Source organism: Budorcas taxicolor, chromosome 11 (assembly GCF_023091745.1).
Source record: "Budorcas taxicolor isolate Tak-1 chromosome 11, Takin1.1, whole genome shotgun sequence".
Lineage (NCBI taxonomy): Eukaryota > Metazoa > Chordata > Mammalia > Artiodactyla > Bovidae > Budorcas > Budorcas taxicolor.
Window position 1 is genome coordinate 160684686 of NC_068920.1, and position 12694 is coordinate 160697379.

General features: G+C 52.0%; 1 protein-coding gene across 12 annotated transcripts in view; it reads left to right on the plus strand.

Moving 5' to 3' along the window:
• The first annotated feature begins 515 nt into the window (after nt 1-515).
• The window catches only part of PRRC2B (proline rich coiled-coil 2B), an 84603-nt gene continuing 72424 nt past the window's right edge, over nt 516-12694 (plus strand). For 6 of the 12 annotated variants that reach the window (XM_052649048.1, XM_052649051.1, XM_052649049.1 and 3 more), the window contains exon 1: nt 523-658. The gene's annotated coding sequence lies outside the window, so the exon portion shown is untranslated. Of the gene's footprint in view, nt 659-12694 lie in introns of all 12 variants that reach the window. The other 6 variants (XM_052649045.1, XM_052649055.1, XM_052649047.1 and 3 more) reach the window with 3 other exon arrangements.

Sequence of the window (12694 nt, forward strand, 5' to 3'; positions counted from 1 at the left end):
GCCAGGGCCTCGCCCGCCCCTGGCCCCCTCCCGCCCGGCACCGCCTCTTCCGGCCCGCTCTGCCCGCCTCCCGACCCAGCCCCGCCTCAGGGCCTCCTTCCCTTTCCCTCCGCCCCGCCCCTCAGGCCCCCCTGCCCCCTCGCTCCCCCGGCCTCTTCAGGGGGCCCCCCGTCCCAGATTCCCCCTCTCCCAGGCCCCCTACCCCCGGCTTCGCCTCCTAGGCCCTGCAGGCCCTTCCCTGGGTGCCTCGCGCGAGCTCGACCCCCCTCTCCCGGGACCCCAGCCCCCCCTCTTCGGGCCCGGAGGCGGGAGGCGACCGCCGGTCCCCGGAGGCGCGGCAGGGGGCGCTGCGCGGGCTGAGGCGCGGCTGCGGGCTGGGGCGGCGGCGGCGGCGGTGGCGGCGTGAGGAGGAGGCGGGCGGAGGCGGGGGCGGCGGCAGGCGGGGGGGCGGGGAGCCGAGAGCTGGAGGGAGGCGAGCGGCGAGACACAGGCTCCGAGGCTCCAGCGAGCGAGCGAGCGAGCGACGAGCGAGCCCGGGAGGGGGGGAGCGAGCGAGCGAGCAGCCGCGCCGCCGCCTCGCAATCCGCCGCCATCCCGCCGCCTGACCGCCGCCCGATCGCCATCGCCCGGCCCAGTCGCGCCCGCGGAACTAGACCAGGTGGGCCCGGGGCGCCGGGCGGCGGGGGGCGGCGCGGGGCCGGGGCGGCGGCGGCGGGCGCGGCGCTAAAAGATGGAGGCGGCGCGGCCCGGGCCGGCTTTTGTCTCTCGGTGGCTGCTGACTGACAGCGGCGCTCGGGCCGGGCCGACCTTTGTCCGCGATCGCGGGGGCTCGGCCCGCCCCGCGCCGCCGCCGTCGGCCCGCGGGGCCTGGCTGGGGGCGACCGTGGGGCGGGGGGTGCGGCGGGCGGCCCTCTCCCCATTGTTGTGGCGGCGACGAGCGGCCTAGGCTCGGGCGCGCGGCGGGGTCGGGGCGCCCCCGGGGCTGGGGGGCCTCCGAGGGAGGGGCCGCAGGGCGGCCGAGGCTGCGGAGAGCCCGGGGAGTCGCCTTTCCGGCCCAGATTCCGGCGGCCGCGGGTGTCTCGGCGGCCCGAGGAGTCTGGGCCGGTTTCCTGCCGCCCGGCCCCCCATCTTGCTTTCTCCTGAGAGCGGCCGCGGGATGCAGGGCCGGGGCCCGGGGCCGACCCTCGGGGCCGGGGGGACGGCGTCCCTCGCCCCTCGCCGGGTGTCCCCGAAGTTGGTGATCAGGGTTGCCGGCCTGGGTGCGAGGGGCCGGGGGCTCACAGTCGCCCAGACGGCCGCGCTTTGAGTGCGGGAACGAGAGCATTATTTTCAAAACACTTAATGCTCTGTTGCTGAAAATGTTCAATAATAAACTGGATCTCTCCCCGCTCAGGGCCTGCCAGATGGTTTTTTTTTTTTCCCCTCTCTTCCTCCCCGCCCCCCCCCCCCCCCAAGTAAAACCCAGCACTGTTGAAATCGCGGGCCCCTGAAGAGTGGATTTGCCTTCGTAAAATTGGAAGGCGTTTTTTTTTTTTTTTTTTTTTTTAACCGTTTTCTCCCTCTTTCGAAATACCGTGGGAGGTCCAAGCCCACCTTGAGGCGAGCCGAGGAGGTGTTTTTCAGCCGAATGGTCGCTTGAAGGAAGAGGGGGGAGGGGGGCTGAGAGCTCTCCGGAGTGTGTCATTTGCTACATGGCTGCCCGAGAGAAACCTTTAGAAGGCTTTGGTTCACAGGATTGTTCACTTGTCCCTGAGATTGTTGTTTTTCTGTAAGGTTTTGTGTGCATTTTAAGTGGCTTTGTACATCATCCAGTTTGGTTCCTGTAACCGTCCATTTGAAGTCTCAGCATGGTTTCTGGGAATCCACTTGCAGCCATCTAGCCCTGTTTGCGCAGTGCTGGGGTGTTAAGTGGGCCTGGGGAGGCCCTGACTTTGAGGTGCAAGCCCTGCTTCTGTCAAATAGCTCAGATTCCCAGAGCCTTCGTTGACACAGGTAGGGACCTTGCATCCTCTCCCTCTTAAGGCCTGGGACATAGTTGGTGCTTAATGGTGGTTTCTCCTGTGGCTGTTTGTACACCTGCCATCAAGTCCTAGGATGGAAGCTGAGCCACTGGTGGTGCCACCCTTCATGCTGAGCGGTCAGGCAGATGCCACAGGTGCTGGGCTGAGGCACGGCCAGGGAGAAGGATTGCAGGGCATGGAACATCACTGGGCTCTTGCTCCTTCAGCACTGGGGCTCAGTGGGGAGACCAGGCTGGAGAAGAGCAGGCTTTGGAGCACTCAGGAACTCCATCGATCTGGGCTGTGTGGCAGTGGGTTTCTCCCCTGGGATCGGGGTGCCTGCCCTTTCTGAGGCTGTTCCCGCAACTGGGTTTAAGGCACAGCAGAAAACATGAGATGCTGGAGGCTGAGGACAACAAGCAGAGGCCCAGGGAGTCTTGCCTCTTGAGGGTAACTGCTTTCCGTTGGGAATGGCAAATAAACATTTGCTTGGACACATGTGTCCCTTGGAGCCTGGATTCTGGTCCTCATTGGGTTAGCTTACGCAAGTCTCAGCCTCAGCTCCTGCATCTGTAAAATGGGAATAATTACACCTTGCCTTGGGTATCTGTTGGGGCTCTTGGGAGCCTCACATACTATTTGCAGCAAAGCACTTCCATCCATGGGAGGGTGATGAAAATGTATGTATGTATGTTTTTGTTGGTTATCTGGTTTTCTGGTGTCTTTTTAATTCCTTATCTTTTGCTCCTGTCATTTTGGTGGATGGAACCACCCCAAATTCTGTCCGTAGCTGATGTTTTTATTTTGCCTTGTAGCACCAGAAAAGCCAAAAGAGAGAGGCTACTCAGCCAAGTCTGAGGTTTGTGCTGTTTATGGGAGACCATAGGAAGGACTGAGGCTAGTTTGGGGAGACTGACCCCAGTCTTGGCCATGGGTAAGGACTGAGACCTAAGTTACCTCTGGATCAAACCTATAGCTTGTTTGTAAAGGGCCCTGGAGACTCTGCTTGAACATAAGGTGGTTCTGCAGTCAGTGGGGGATTTGTTTCAGTTCATTCTGGCATTCCCACAACCACCTTGGTTTTGTTTTGTTCTCTGTGTGTGGTTTTTTTTTTAAACCTCCTTGGAAGCTTCTGGCCTCCTGGCTGTGTGACTGAGACGTTCTCGTGGGTCAAGTCATCCTTTCAGTTTTCCCTACTTCCTGCCTCTTGGCCCATCCTTTCTGTCTAATTTCAGTCTGGCCCAGCACTGTGGAGGTTAGCTGGGTGGTGATGTGATGAATTCACTGCCCCTTCCACAACCTTTTTATTTACCTGTGAATTTCAGCTCTGACTGGCTCCCTAATGCTACCTGCACGGTGGAGGGGCTTGTTTCAGCCAATTGTAGGTGCTTGTCTCTCCTTAAACATTCTGGGTCCTCTCCAGTCTCCTTCAAGCCCAAATGGGTAAAAAGAGAGTCTGGGGAAGGAAGAGCCAGAAAACCTTGGGAGAGAGGAATTTCAGGAATGGCAAGTCAGAACTAGTTCCTGCCCGGTCTAGTTGCCTGGAGCCTGGCCCACGGATTTTTGTTAAGCCTTTTGGTTGGCCCATTCCCTACTCCCTTCTAAAAATCAGGGTTTTGTTTTTTTTTCTGAAGGATTGTTTTATTGTGCTTCCAAGTTGTTTTTTTTTTTTTTAATTGCAGAAAGTACTGACTCATGTTGCTAATGGCTGTATGCTGGTTGTATGCCTCATTGTTCTACCGCTTAAAGATTGCTCATTTCTGTATTTGTTTCTATTTCAAACCAGAATAGGCCAGTTGGGCCAGTACATGTATTTCTAAATTTGATAATGAGGCTTCTCTTTTGTCAAAGGTGTGTATCTTGCTATGGGTGGGCAGGTGTTAAATAGGGCCTATCTACACTAGATTTTAAAGCAGTGCATTTCCCTGTGAAAAAGAAAATTTCTAACAGAGAGGTGTTGGGGTTTGTGTCCTGAATTTCATATTTTAGTCAGGGCAAACTAGACTGGCTTCTTTTCCAATCATAGCTTGATTTCTTTCTTAAGATTTTTTTCCTGGGGCTTGTACAGACTTAAACCTTGGATTTGTCCTTTGAACAAAGAAATAAAGGCATAATTTGGAAAATATATGTGCATATAACTGAGTCATTTTCCTGAAACTCAGGAATTGTAAATCAACTATAAAATTCAGTGAAAAAGAGGCAACGAGGTATATCACAGGACTATATTGAGTATCTTGTAATAGTGTATAAGGGAAAATAATCTGAAAAGAAAAATATATGTAACTAGATCATTTTGCTGTACACCTTAAACATGTTGTAAATCAACTGTACTTCAATTTAAAAAAGAAAAGTAAGGATGTCTCTGGTGGTCTAGTGGTTAAGACCACTAGAAGACTCTGTGCTTCCAACAGAGGGGGTGCAGGTTTGATTCCTGGTCAAGGAAGTAAGATCCCACGTGCCTTGTGGCACAACCAAAAAATAAAGTAAAGCAAAAAAAGAAAAGGCATGGCCTGTGGTGCTGGAGATGAGAGAGAGGTGGGAGAGGGTGAGCTTCCTGATGGAATAAAACTGTTTAGACAGGCTTTTGGGTGAACAAGGTGCCATTTGGACTGGCGTCTCCCCCTGGGAACAGGAGGACCTGGGCAAAAAAAGAAGAGGCATGGCCTGTGGTGCTGGAGATGAGAGAGAGGTGGGAGAAGGTGAGCTTCCTGATGGAATAGAATTGTTTAGACAGGCTTTTGGGTGAGCGAGGTGCCATTTGGACTGGCGTCTCCCCTGGGAACAGGAGGACCTGGGCTTTGCTGTAGGTGATGTCGCTGTGCCTCTCTGGGTGGCACGTGGGAATCTGCTCTGGGAGGGAGGCCTGCCTTCCTGAGTTGAGCCAAAAGTCTTGGTTGGGCTTGTTCTGAGCTGTGCTTGCTTTTTTTTGGTGGTGGTTTTCTGTGCGGCCTGAGCTCAGGGCTGGGTTGCTCCTGTGAGGGTGTTGGCTTGTGAAGCTGTGCAGGTGGAGAGGTGTCTGTGGGCAGAGTGTGGTCTATCTTGAGTTGCTGGCGTCCTTCACGTTCTCCCAGGTGACTTCCTTCCACTCTCACCTCTGCAGCTGGTTTTGTAGCTCTGCTCTGTATCCTTCCTCCTTTCGAGAAAGCTGCCAGCCTTTCCCTCCTTGTGGTAATGCGAAAACAGTACGTGTTGCTTTCAGAAGTCACTGCCGGACTTTGGCCAGGCATGGTGCAAGGCCCTTTAAGTACTTTTCCCCAAAACCAACCTTTCCCCTGAGGGGTAGGGGGACTGCAAAATACTGAAAGGAATAAAGACAAAAATAAAAACACAAATCACCTCTAACCTCACCATCCAGAGGCAACTGCATTAAGACTCGTGGATTTCCTTCCTTTGATTATATGTTTTTTTCAAAATTAGAAAACACTATTATATACACTATTCAGGGATTATAGATCCTCTTAATGTTATAGTATATTTCCCTGAGTTGTTGAAAACATGATTTTTTAATAATAATAATAGTTGCTGTTACATGGATATGTCATGATTTACTTAATCCTCGATTATTAGATTGTTGTTACCCACTTTGTGTTCTTACAAACAAGACTTTAGGGAGCATCCTTGCTTACCAAGCCTTGGGTCCACGTTGCTGTTTCCTGTAGGTGGAATTCCCAGTTGGAGGGTGTGCAGGCTCCTGCTTTGGCTCAGCAACAGTGTCTCCTGCAGCCGTGGCTACCTCTATGTCCAGCCTCGGTCGCAAGGTGGCTTCCTTCTTAGACCCCTGAGTTCTGGGTGTCTCAGTCCTGGCGAAGCCCTTTGATGAGTGGAGTTGGGGTCTTCCTCTGTTTCCTGGCTTGGATGTGGACAAAGGTCTCGATTTAGACACTTACTGTTCTGGGACTTAGATGTGGATGCTCCGCTCATGTTCCTCAGGAGCTCATGTCCAGTGGGGGGAGATAGCACTTCCTTAGAGAGGCCTTCCAAGCCGCTCCACCCATCTCCATCGTTACCCTCCGTGATTCTTCCTAGCCCTTGCTGCTTCTCTGTTTGCTTTTTTCCTCTTGCTTTCTTTCCACAACTTTAAATACAGGGTTGTTTTTTTTTCATTGTTGTTTTGTTAAAAAATTATTGTGGAATAGAAATGACAGAAGATTTACCATTGTAACCATTTTTAAGTGTACAGCCTAGTAGGATTAAGTACATGCCCAGTGTCGTGCAGCCACTGTCTGTCTCTAGAACTTGATCGTCCCCGCACATTGGAACTTTGCACTGATTAACATGCCCCCCCGACCTCCACCAGCCATTCCCCCTGCCTCAGGCCCTGGCAACTTCCAGTTTACTGTTTGTCTCTATGAGTTTGATGGGTCTGGGTCCCTCAGATAAGTGGAATTGTCCAATATTTGTCCTTTGGTGAATGGCTTCTTTTACTTAGCGTGGTTTTTCAGGGCTCATCTATCTGTGTTGTTGTGGCATGTGTCTGAATTCCATTCCTTTTTAAGGCTGAACAGTAGTCTCTTACAGGCTTCCCTGGTGGCTCAGCTGTAAAAGCATCTGCCTGCAATGCAGGAGACCTGGGTTTGATCCCTGGGTTGGGAAGATCCCCTGGAGGAGGGCCTGGAGAATCCCACGGACAGAGGAGCCTGCTGGGCTCACGCAGAGCTGGACGCGACTGAGGCGACCAAGCAGCAGCAGTCTATGTTACGCCCTCAGCGACCGCCTTTCGTTTATCCCTTTGTCTGTAGATGGCCTGCAACTTAGAAATACTTTGGGTTTTTTAATTTTTGTTGTTTGTTTGTTTGTTTCTGTGCTGCCCTGCATGCAGGATCTTAGTTTCCCCACTAGGGATCCATCCTGGGCCCCCTGCAGTGGTAGCGCAAAGTCCTAACCACTGGACTGCCTGGGAACTGCCCAACATTTTTGTTGTGTTTTTTTGACTCGCCCTTACGCCCCAGTGGAATGCGTGTCACGTGAAGCGGATTCTTCACTTCCCGCCTCCTGATGCTCTGCGTCTCACACAGATGGCCCTCCATCCGTACATGTCGGGTGAGAAGTTGAGCCCAGCTCGGCCCGGGTTCAGGCGGTCAGGGAAGGCCTTCTGGAGAACGTAGCTGACTTGAAGTAAGCTCCTCTTGAAAATAGGGAGCCGTGGAGTATTAAAAATGTGTTTCTAAGTTGAAATGCCTGGGCTGCAGAAGAAAGCTAGTGAGTCAGCTTGCTTTCCAGAGCACGAGGCCCTTCAGTGTGGATGTGGTGAGAATGCTGGGGGGGTGGGGTAGGACCTCAGCTCCAGGCCTTGAGTTGATTTTCCCAACGTGCTTCGAGCTCATCTCTGTGTGGAATTGGGGGGGTGAATCTCACTGCCGCACCAACTGGAAAAAGGAGGTCACCTCCAGCACTCTCTCCACGGTTCCTTTGTTTCTTTAGAGCTTTTTTTGGCAGGTGTTGTTTACATCCAGTTCAGAGCTTAAAGAACTGCTCTGTTCCAGGGCGTGCAGAACACACAGGCTGGTCTGGGAGGGCCAACCTGTCTGTGGGTCTGAATGGGCTGAGTGTTCAGAAATAGTTGGGGAGAGTGGAACACTGCCCTGAAGCATAAAGTGGAATTCTTTCTGATATAAAATTAATTGCAAAAATATACTTACTGGGGAAAAAAAAAAGCAAGTGTGTGTAGAAAAATGAATGCTCTTCTCTTCAGCTTCCAAGGCAATAGGCGTCATTTATGGTTCGGTGTGTTTATCCTTCTCATACTAAAGAGCAAAGGTGGGCTCATGCTGTTCTTTTCTTCATTTTCAAACTTAATCATGAGCTTTTTTCCCCCAGACTAATATATACAGATCTATCATATTGTTAATGTTTTTAAAATAATATTTGTAAGGTTTTTTTTTAAAATATGCACGTGTATGGAAGAAGAAACCAAAAATAGGTCTTAATCTTAACTTTGGCCCAGATAGTCCCAGTTGATTTGTTTTAGAAAGTACTTAGGAAAATTAAATCTATATTGAAAAATATAAGGGTTCTTCCCCAGTCTTTCTGAAAGGAGACCATTGTTTGAAAGCAGGGAAGAAAAATTATGCACATTATCCATTCCCCGTGTGTGTGTGTGTGTGTGTGTGTGTGTGTGTGTGTGTGTGTGTGTGTATGTAGACCTACAGCAGGCTGCCCCTCACTTAATGTCTTGGTGTGCTCCATGACACCTGTGTAGACTGATTACATCATTTATTTTAGCGACTACAGAGAATGATCTGTGGATTCACATGATTTTACCCTGTTTCCTATCGGTGGACATTGGGCTATTTCTAATTTTTGGATAATAATACAATTTTGGTGAAATTCAGTCGAATTTGTCTTCATAAACATATAATTTGTATGTGATAGCACTTGAGAGTATGTTTCTGTAGTGTGGGGTCTTCCCGTTGAGTAGCATTTCGGTAAGAGTTCCGTTAAACTCTTTTTTAAAAAATTTTGTGCCAATTTACATAAAATAGTATACGAGAGTGGGTGTTTCTGAACTGGGGGCTTTTCTAAATGAATCATCATTTGAGGTCATTTTGGGCGCACACATTTCCCAAATTAAAAGCAGCGACTGTTGAAGGCTTCCTGTGGTCTGGTGTAGGATCTCAGCCTTTGATTGGCATTGACAGGCACAGCAGAGGTGGCATTCCCGAGGACTCCAGTGCAGGTGCCTGGGCATCTGCTCAGATGAGGCCGATGGGGGCTGGTGGGGCTGGTGTGCGGAGAGGCACAGGCAGCCAGGTTTCCTTTGATTTTCCTTTTCAGTTAAAGTCATGGGGCTTGGCACAGTTGTTTTCTTCTAGCCTCTGTGCATTCAGGGACCGCCCCCGTTGGGGAGTTCTCACAGCAGCCTTTCCGGGGGTTTCTGAGGCTTGCATCACAGCCCTCGGTGGTCTTGCTGCTAGTGATGCGGCTGCTGTGTGGGAGGGGTTATCTGGAGGCCGCTGCCCTCTTGCTCCCAGTTCTTTACTCACCCACTTGTCTCTGGCCCCCACTTTCCCCGCCTGTCTGTTCTGGGAGCTCACACCTAGTGGGCGAAGTGACTACGGAAACGAAGCCCCTGGAAACGCCTGGGTGGGATTTCATCAGGCCAGGTGCTCCGGGAGACGAGTGCCCAGGGCGGGGTGCCGTGGGGAATAGAGTGCCAGCCCTTGCGCTTGTTATTGTTAGTTGGATCCTAGAGAGAATCCGTTAAATTCTTTTTCCTGAGGGAGAGTAGCCCTTGGCTTTGGTCAGCTGTCTTCATATCCAGGTTCTTCCACTTGTGAGCTGGGTGATTAAGATGATTTAATCTTCTGGAGTCTCCATTCTCTTTGTCTGCAAAATGTCACAGTGACACCTGCCTCCTAGCACTGGGGGAGGATTCAATGGGTCCTATGCTGAAGTGTTTCTAAGGTGCCTGGCACAGGTGGGCAGGCGCTCAGTAAACAGTAGCTATTAATGGCTCCTGGATCCAGCACTAGCTGAGGGCCTGGGGGTTTGGAGCAGGCAGGCTTATACACTTGGGGCTCTTTAGCTCGCTGGAGGTTGAGGTTTCTAATTGTGTACTCAGCCCTGTGCTAAAGATTTAAACCCAAGCCTCACAGCACCCCCCCCCCCCCCCCACCGGCAGGAGCTCAGACAGTGTAACCAAGGGCCTCCCTGGGGCATTGGGGCTCTCCTTACTGTCCACTCTCTCCAAGGTAGACACGCCCAACAGGAGCGTCGGATCACTGCCTGCTGCCCTTCACTGAGTTTGTTCTTTCTTGGAGAGTTTTAGGTAAATGTCTTGAAAAGAATAAAGACAAGGTTTGTTGAAGTTGATGGCGTCAGGCAGACAGACCTTCTGGACCTTAAACAGACCTCCTTCACCCCTGTTTCCATATGTGAGCCCCTGTTTCTCAGTCTGCCCAGAGGGGATGGAACCTGCCTCCCAGGGTTGCTGTGCTGATGGCACCTGGTCAGCTCAGAAGCAGGACGCCGTGTTGATTCCGTACCGCCAGGTTTGGTGGTGGTTCAGTCGCTCAGTCGTGTCCGACCCTTGTGACCTCATGGACTGTAGCCCGCCAGGCTCCTCTGTCCATGGGATTATCCCCACAAGAATGCTGGAGTGGGGTGCCATTTCCTTCTCTGGGGGATCTTTCCCACGCAGGGGTCGATCCCGGGTCTCCTGCGTTGCAGGCAGGTTCCTTGCTGACTGAGCCAGCAGGGGTTCTCACAGCTCAGTTTATCTAAACACTAAAGAATGTCACTAAAGAATGTGACAGGACAGGCCCGTTACACAAACCCCAGACACTCCAGAAAGTACACAGAGTAGGAAACAAGTCATTCCTTGCAGTTGCTCTCTCTTTCAGATTGAGAGATGAGTGCTGTCTTAAATAATTTCGTTTTCTAGTAATGGGAATGTTTTAGTCACCTGTGAGCTGTTACCCTGACGTGACCACCGGGAAACAGGAGATAGGAACCTATCTTTAAGTGTATATAGTTAAGACATGCTGTATGTGGCCCCCCAGCGCCGTCACTTTGGTCCTTTCCTGCCCAGAAAGGGCCATGGTCGCTCTCTCTGCTTGGGTGAGTCCTCGTGCCGTGTCGGTCGTGTCTGGCAGCCGCAGAGCATAGCGTTCGCCAGGCGCTGCTCTCCACAGAGCGTCAGGCGAGTGACAAGGTGTTGGCGTGGGGAGTCCGGGGAGCGGGGGCAAGGTGGGCGTGTGCTCTGTGACGTGGCCTTGTCGGGAAGGGGCAGCACAGTCTGTGATAGTTGGGCAATGGGGGCTGCAAGAGCAGAGCTCTGTCTGGAGGGGGCTGGTCCTGTGATAGCCAGTTCTCATTAATAACCTGCTGGGAGGGATTGGGGGCAGGAGGAGAAGGGGATGACAGAGGATGAGATGGCTGGATGGCATCACAGACTCGATGGACGTGAGTCTGAGTGAACTCCGGGAGTTGGTGATGGACAGGGAGGCCTGGCTTGCTGCAATTCATGGGGTCACAGAGTCGGACACGACTGAGCGACTGAACTGAACTGAAAGGCAGCCTGTGTGCATGTGGGCGCATGGCTCCTCTTCTCCAGTGCTGAAAAGACAGATTGGCATCCTCCTGAAAGCCCCTGGGCAACACTTGGCCCTCCTTTTTGGGGTTCTTCCTTTTCAGACCTGGTCTTGCCTGATTGGTGGCCCTGGACTGTCATTGTCCTGGGTTTCCTCTGGAGTCTGAGGCTTGGAGAATAAGTGGCATCCGGGTTCCCGGGCTATAGTCCTTTGGACTTTGTTGGAGAACATTGAAACCAACCTGGCCCTTTTAGCCCCTGCCTTCAGTATGTGTGTGTTAGTCACTCAGTCGTGTCTGACTCTTCTGCAACCCTGTGGACTGTAACCCACCAGGCTCCTCTGTCCGTGGTATTCTCAGGGCAAGAATACTGGAGTGGGTTGCCATTCCCTTCCCCAGGGGATCTTCCTGACCCAGGGATCAAACCCGGGGTCTCCTGCATTGCAGGCAGATTCTTTACCATCTGAGCCACCAGGGAAGCCCTGCCTTCAGTATATTGGGATTTTGTTTTCTTCAAAGAGGAGTGGCTTGGGGTGCTTAGTTACTGATGGACCATCTCTGTCACAGCACACACACCCTGCTGCACGCGGCTTAGCTCTGCATGGGCATGATAGAGTGCGAGAGGGCGTGAGGCGACTTTGGCCTGGTCCTTCACCTCTCAGCCTCCACTCCCTCATCTACGGGGGCCACAGTGAGGACGGCCACCCCAGCGTTGTTGGCAGGATCCTCTGCACAGCTGCAATTACTATTCTGCCAGCCTGGTGGAGTAATTCCCTGCTCGGATTAGAGGGAGGTGTTGCCCTCCAGGTGGAATGCTTTGTATGCTAACAAGCCTCCTCTGGGGCCGCGTGCAGCCTGAAGCTGGGGAGGCGGTGGGTGGAGGAGGGCTGCCGGAGGAGGGCAGGGTCTGTTCTAAGGGTGCTGTGTGCCACATCCCCGTGGGCATGAGCTGCCGGAGGGCCTCCCATGTGATAAACCTGATTGTAGAGGTCTGGGGTCTGAGCCCTGCTGGTTTCTCTGGATGGCGTCCTAGTTCTCTCCTTCCTCACCTCCCTGTCTGCCCTGCGGTTCTTTGGGCACAGACTAAAAATAGGCTTCGTAGAAATGTCAGACAGTACAGGAGTATTGGCCCACGTGTAAAGTTATATGTAGCAGGACGTTAGCTGTAGCATTATTTGTCACAGGACGAGGTTGGAAATAAGTTACATGTCTGGAGAGCATGGGTAAACAAATGTGGCACAAATGTGCAGTGAAATACTAGGCAGGCATTAAAAAGAGTCTCAGGGTGGTATGCATTTTCTTGAAAAAAAAAAAAAGACCACATGTATAATAAAAAGAAAGCAAGCAATAATAAAAGAAAGCAAGTTTCTGCATGATACAGTAACAACCCTCATCTGTAGAGTAAAAGTCCAAGAGCACAAAAAAAACTGCTGATAGCTTTACACAGCATCCACCAAGTTCACACTGTTACCTTTTGAGTTGGATTGCCTTGTTTTGCCTATTTTAGGACCATTTGAATCTGTTACACTGAATGTGTATTAGAAATACCTGTTAGGTCACAGAGATAACTAATTACAGAGGGAACCCATATAAACTCAAGTGAAGACACGCACCTATGGGCCAGACCCCCGGGTTGGTGCGGGTTGGTGCCTTACTGGCTCTTC